The following is a 7,453-nucleotide window of genomic DNA, read 5'->3' as shown; positions in this document are numbered from 1 at the left end:
CGCCTTAACCACCTGGCCATGCCAGGCCCATAATAATAAGGACCATCTAGCTAATCTAGACGACGGGTCTTTAAAGGTCATTAACCATCGTAAAAGGGCACGATCTGTAGTAACGGTAAATTTTCTACCATACAGATAACATCAGAATGTTTTAATGGCATATACTACAGCCAAGCATTCCTGTTCCATTACTGAATAAGTTATTTCATCCTTTTCTAAATATCTAATTTGATAAGCAATAGGTGTTCCTTTCCTTTCTTATCTAACTGAGATAATGCAGCACCTATTGCAAAACCTGAGGTATCTATGCTTAGAATAAATTCTTCAGTGAAATCTGGGTAACTCAAGATTGGAGCTTTCAATAGTGTATCTCTTAATTTTTCAAAAGCTTCTTGTGTTTTGTCTGTCTAGCGAAAAGCTATGTCTTTCTTAGTCAATTCTAATGAAAGTTTGGCTAACATTGGAAAATGTGGAATGAATCTTCTGTAAAAACCTACAAAACCTAGAAATGCATGGATATCTTATGCTGTTTTTGGCACTGGATTATTTTTATTTTCAACTTCTTTGGATCAGGTTTTACACTTTCTGCAGTTACCACATTACCAAAGTATTCTACTTCTTTAAGAAAAAATTGGCATTTGCTTGGTTTAAGCTTTAGATTAGAATTATGGAGTCTATTGAATATGTGTCTCAATCTCTCTAAATGTTCCTCAAACGTTGCTGCAAAAGAAATGACATTGTCTATATAACAGAAAAATTCTGAATCCTGCAATCCTTATAATACAATATCCATCAATCCCTGAAATGTGGAGGGAGCATTGCATAAACTAAATGGCATTCTGTTGAACTGGTATTTACCCGATGATAATATGAAAGCCGTTTTTGCATTGTCCTCTTCTTCTATCTCTACTTGCAAATAACCACTTTGCAAGTCTATAGACGAAACATATTTACTGTTACCTAACCTATCCACTGTTTCCTGGATATTAGGTAACAGATACCGGTATTTGACAGTAATATAGTTCAATTCTCGAAAGTCTACGCAAAACCTCAAACCACCATCTTTCTTAGGTACGAGTACCACTGGCGATGCATAAGAACTACTGCTATCTTCTATTACTCCTTGATCAAGCATATATTTTACACATGCTTTTATTCCAACTCTTTGCTTCTATGACATTCCATGTGCTATAGGCTTATTATCACTTAACACTATTTTACGATTTACCTTATTTGTGCAAACATTAGAATCACCTTCTCCAACAAATATATCTCTATATTCTACTAATAACTGTATCAACGTTTGTTTTTGTTTAACTTCTATATATATCCTAAAATATAATCCCAGTCTATTTCATGTGTTTAGGCCCTCATCTTATTAGTTTCTCTCGCTAGCTTTACCCACCACTCGGTGTTTAGGTAGTACTACCTTTTCTTCATTTACATTTAACATCTTTATTAGGACTGTGTCTCTCTGAGACACTTTATCCATACAAGAAGCTACATAAATGCCTGTCTCTTCTATTCCTCCAGTCTCTATTAAAATATCTTCACCTCTTTTAAAGGTTTCTACAACACTTCGACTTCTTGAAAGTACTTCCGTAATTTTAGTTAAATGCACATGTGCTTCGTGATTCAAACTCTCTAGTTGAGATACTCTGTTGCTTAGTTCTTTATTAAGGGTAGAGTCATCTGAGGGATTTGAACCCATTTCCTGTCTAGTTACTATTTTAGCTTCTTCACTGTGTTTTGTTTTTACTTTACTAGTTTTATTCTTCTTCTTATTTTTCTTAGAACTATTCTTAGTTTTCTCAATATTACTGTCTCATTTGCCTAGATTTCTCGACTTACTCTTTATCTTATTACTCCTCCGACTTTGTCGTGTATCACTGCATAAAAAAGCATCTGTGCTGTTTAAAAACTGTGTGAGATCCTTAGCCTTGCTACAAGCAATTGGCATCTGACTATCTATAGTCAGCAAAGAAGAATTTATTGCTTCAGTTTCAGCACCTACACTGGAAGGAGTAAACCCTTCAAAACTTAAGACCTTTTTTTGAACACGCAACTTACCCAAGGTGAGTGATATACTGGTATCATTGGCTCGTAAGAAATCTTGTACCAAAATACCATCTCCTATCCTCAACTGTACCCTATATTTACCTTTCTTCACTGGATATCCTGTGAAAGAGGTTAACATACTATTAGTTACTTCTTCCCAGTACTGTTGGATTTCTTTTGAAAAAAACCTGCACTTTGCAGAGAAGAACGAGCACCTGTATCTACCAATAACTGATATGCTACGTTTTCAACTTCTATTACTACTACTGGGGAAACTTCATTAATGTACCTTATAGTCGATCTTTTGTTCCATACTGCCAGAACTACTTCTGACGTGTAATTCTGGTGGAATCCATTGTTTTTCATTTTTGTTGTCCTTGGCGAATTGCCGATTTAGTATTTACTGGTAATTTCACGAATAAGTTACAGCGTTTGGAGCTTCTTGTTTATTTATTTTCTTTATTACTCTGCAGGTTCTTGCCATATGACCCTGGATTCCACAGTTAAAACACAGGATCTGTGTCTGTTTTTTTTTCTGATGACAGTTTTTAGCTATATGCCCTTAATTATTGTGGTTAAAGCATTTAAGTCCATCTGCTTTAGACTAAGCTTGGTGTTGACATTTAGTTTTATTAAACTTGTGCTTTCTAACCATGTTTAAAGCTGAATGCTGCTTCTTATATATTTGTTCTTCTCGTAATTCGTCTCTGGTAGCTACTTCTATCAGATCTAATAATGTAGCATCAGGTGTATTTGTCTCATTTACGTTTCTTTTGATTACTTTGATAATTAGCCTACTCTCATAATATGATTTCAGTGTATCATCTCTTCACCTGGTGGATGTTCTCCTTAATCTATTTTCTAGCTTCTGCAGCCTATGTCCGAATTCCTCTGACCAATTCGCGTTTTATTTGAACTGCTGCTTGTATTCTTTTCATTATGGTGTTAGGTTTTTCCCTAATACCATATTCTTCTGAGAATATACGACCTATATGCTTGAAGTCTGTAGAGTCTCTCAATTGTGCATAAGCCCTGATATAACGCTGGGCATTACCGGCTGTTCTTAATCTAAGTATATCTGCCTTTTGATCATAAGTTCAGCCTGATATTCTTGCAGCTACATTGATAGAGTTTGAAAAACATTCTACATCCTCACCTGGCCTGCCATAAAATACTGGTATGGCCGAGGTTAGATGAGTAGCACCTCCTTGTATCGAGGCTACTGGCTTTTCAGGTTCTTCATTATTATTATCAGCTCCAGATCGACTGTCATGAGCAGATCTTCTCTCTGCTTTAGAGCTAGGGCGTGCATCCTGTTCAGTGATTTAACTTTCTAAAAACAAAGATTTTTGCACACAATTTAGTTAGGTCACGAAGGATATGTTAAAAAAAAACCTCGAGGTAATGTGCCTTAAATAATAAATAGCCCACATATTTTCATTTATTGTATGTCTGAATAACTCAGGCTTATTTCTGTATATTATAGTTATAGCACCATGAGATATGAAAGAAACTTCAAGATGTTTAACACCGTACTCTTTGGTGTTATATAATACATGTGGCGCCTGCAGTCGTTCTTGATTTAATAAAGTTGTAATATAAAGTGGGGCAGAAACACATTTTGGGGATTCGTTAAAGGTTGGTACCCGATATTCTATTTCTCTGGTATGTAATTGTCTCTCAGTGGCCATTCCTTCCTTTGGAAATTATTTTATCACCTTAGCTTTCCCAGAGACACAAAAAGCAACAATGTTTGGTATACCCACTCTGCAGATCTAGCAAGAGTGCAATAACTTTTAGATCACCACATATGTTCCATCTATGGTGATCGTGATTATGGCCTCAAACATAATCTAGATGATGTTCAGTACCTAATTATTCCATTAGTGTATCAACATTTGTACAGAAACATAAATCATTTGGCAAGCAGTTAGAAGAAATACTTTGATGGCAGCTTCAGTAAATTGAAACTCTTGTTCCTGGAGCTAATAAATTCCATTGCTGTAAACGAGAGTCAAGAAGTTCTCCATACTGCTTTGATACAGTCACTGATCAGGTCATTTAGCTCTTCTGGTGTGATCAGATTAGGCAGTTTATGTTGAGGTGCCACAGGAATAGAATTACTACATGAAAAGGATGAAGATGATTCATTGTCTTCTTCGCAGGATAACCCTGGTACTGGTTTCATTGCAGATGCAATATCTGGATATTCAATATATTGTTTAGTTTTGTTTGAATATCCAGAAACATTAGTCTTGCAAAAATAACAGTAATTTAGATGATGTTTGGGCCCACGCCATATCAAGGGGACTGCAAATGGCATACTTGCTCTATTCTTATTCAGTCAGATGTGTAAACTGTACAACACACATGGGGAACCTAAAGTTTTTCTTGGGCACCAATTTTCCAATTCTACACCTAAAGTAGTGGTAGTGAGCTATCTTTACCTTGTATGTGATGTTTTTCCGTCGTAAAACTGTAATATATTATCCACAAATGTAACAGAAACTGTTTGGGTGATTCTTGCACTTTCTGACTTTACTTGAACTGTAGGCAGCCAGCATTTCAAATGATTTTCTAAAAGATATGAAAGAATTTATGTTTTTAGAACAATAGTTTAAAAGATAAAAAAAAACAATGTTTTGCAGAATTTAATTATATTGCGGGTAGGATCCGAGGAAAAAGATCGGACTTTGTTTTGACTGTGCGCGGAGCGAGGCGAAGTGACTAACTGAGTGAGTGAGAGGCAACTGAAAGAGAGGGACTTTTCAAATATTCTAGCAATGTGAACACGTGAGAGTTTGTTATCCCTGAGCGGAGCAGGTGAACGTGGCAATGAAGTAGGAGTTTTGCTACACTTATATCAAGAACTAATAGCATATGTGAACAATATATTTGGAATTTTACACCAATACAGTAAAGTCAATGTTTAAACTTGAGTCTAGTGCCTTAACCACTTGGCCATGCCAAGCCTAGAGAGAAGGACGGGAGTAAATTTCTGGGCTTATCTCGCTACAACAGATACTGGAATTGATCGTAACATTATAATGGCTGAAAAAAGGGCGTACATGTTCAGTGATAAGACTCGAACCCGCTACCCGCAGATTGCGAGGAGAGCGCCCTGGTTGAAGACTATAGCCATTCTAAACCTGCGAAACTGGTACCATGCAAATATTTGTTTTATCTCACTATCGTTGGTGGGAGGACGGATCGATCACCCAATTTTAGTGCTATAAATCCTGAAACTTACCGAAAAATCATCAGGAAACCCACGAACACGTAACAGAAGTTAAACAATAATCTAGGCCAGAACTGTTACCTTTCTAAATATATTTTCATTCTCATTTCTTTCTGATGCATTCAGAAGACTCGCTAAGCTATTATTTGCCGTTACATACATACATATAAACATATATGTATGCACCCACACATGATTTCCCATGAAATCGTTTAACTTCGATGTTTTGGATTTTGCTTGATAGATGGGATATTCCCAACACTTTTTGAGTGCTATTACCACAAGTTTTATTTGTTTATGACTATAGATGACTGAAGGTAGATGCATCAAATGATTATAAATTCTTTATTGCTTAACAGTGCTGATCGAAATCGCCTATTAGCAATAATTTAATTGGTACTCATTGAGCTATTTATCTATTTATTTACATACATATATATATATATATAATATGTGTGTGTGTGTCAAGCTAATTCACATCCACAGCACCAGGAATTGTTTACGTGCACGGATTATTTCATAGAGAGTTCATTATGGAGCCTACGCCTATTTTGTCTCCCTTGCAGTCAACTGAACCTTGTCATTTGATATCATGAGCAAGACAGCAAGTGCAAGTGCACGTTCTAAATCGTCAATTTCTAGAACAGCTGTCGTCGAAACTGAGGCAATTACAGTAGCATCGTCGTATGAAGCGGAACATTGATAAGTTTGATAAAAATCAAAGTAAAGAACATATTGATTTTTTCACATAGTGACCCGAAATATTGAAATAGCGAGATATGGATAGATAAATGTTCATATTTATGTAAAAGCTAGTACTGCACCGACAATTTTTTTTTTTTTACAAATTATTCACAACTGATATATCACGTCGTCGTTGAAAGTACAGATCATTCTTAATAATGGAAAATCATATTTTCTAGTTTTCTTCGCACTGGTTCTCTCCCCCACCGCCATTTGTATGCACCTCTTTATTGTGACTAAAAAAACTGAACATTAACCTTCATTTAAAGCGAATTAAATCTTAAGCATATATATATATATATATATAACTTTCGTTTAAAATGAATTAAGTCTTAAGCATATATATATATAACTTTCGTTTAAAATGAATTAAAGCTTAAGCATATATATATAACTTTCGTTTAAAATAAATTAAATCTTAAGGATATGTATATATATATGTATAACCTTAATTCAAAATGAATTAAATCTTAAGGATATATATATGTGTATACCATTTTACAAAATTGCTTATTTGAAAATGTCATAGAATTTGTCTTCATCTTCACTGGAGCAAAATAACACTGAAATAGTTACAGTGTGTAACGCAGAGAAAACATTTATTGTATTGAAATTGCAAATGTTTAACATTGTCTCTTTGAAGATGCTGCAGAATAGAATATAAATTATGATGTAAACGACTTTTGTTAGCGAAGCGTAATTATAATACATTAATTTGTCATAAGAAATACTATTAGACTTATAGTACACTTTTTAACACTAAGTTCTTCTTTCAGCCCTTAGGTTTATTTCGAGAAGAAGCAGATTGAATAATAGTGTATCAACGATAGTATGTCCGCCATGTCCATAGCCGACGATGTTTATTAGAGCTCATGAGGTCGGCCTATACACAATAAACTCAGAAGTTGGTAAAGTATTATTTGGATAAACTATTTGTTAGGATAACATTTGTTAGGGTGTGTCATTATACTGTCGTTGACTGTATGTGGATCACACAACTAGCATAGTTTCTACAAGATATAAATAACTTTATATATCCTAACCGTGCATACTCCAACTCAAGTTTAATCGTTTACCTCACCAAAGAGATTTAAAACTATGTTATGTGACGGATTTACTATTATATATTTATTTTGATATCGATGTTTGTTTAAATTAAATTTATGTTTAGAAATGTACATAACTTATACTGTTAAATATGTATTGCGAAACTCTCGCCTATTCTCTAAAATTGTAGAAGATTCTCGAGTGTAAAAATCAACAATATATGTGCGTACGTAAACGCTAGTGTTAGCGTCAGTATTGTTACGTAAACTGAAATTTCGAGAAACTCTTTACACGCCTATACAAATAACCAACGCGACGCGCCAAAAAACAGTATATATTATTGGTTTGCTATAGTTGGTGTGCTAT

This window comes from Limulus polyphemus, unplaced genomic scaffold, assembly GCF_000517525.1.
Source record: "Limulus polyphemus unplaced genomic scaffold, Limulus_polyphemus-2.1.2 Scaffold330, whole genome shotgun sequence".
In the NCBI taxonomy this organism is placed as follows: domain Eukaryota; kingdom Metazoa; phylum Arthropoda; class Merostomata; order Xiphosura; family Limulidae; genus Limulus; species Limulus polyphemus.
This window is presented reverse-complemented; position numbering follows the sequence as displayed.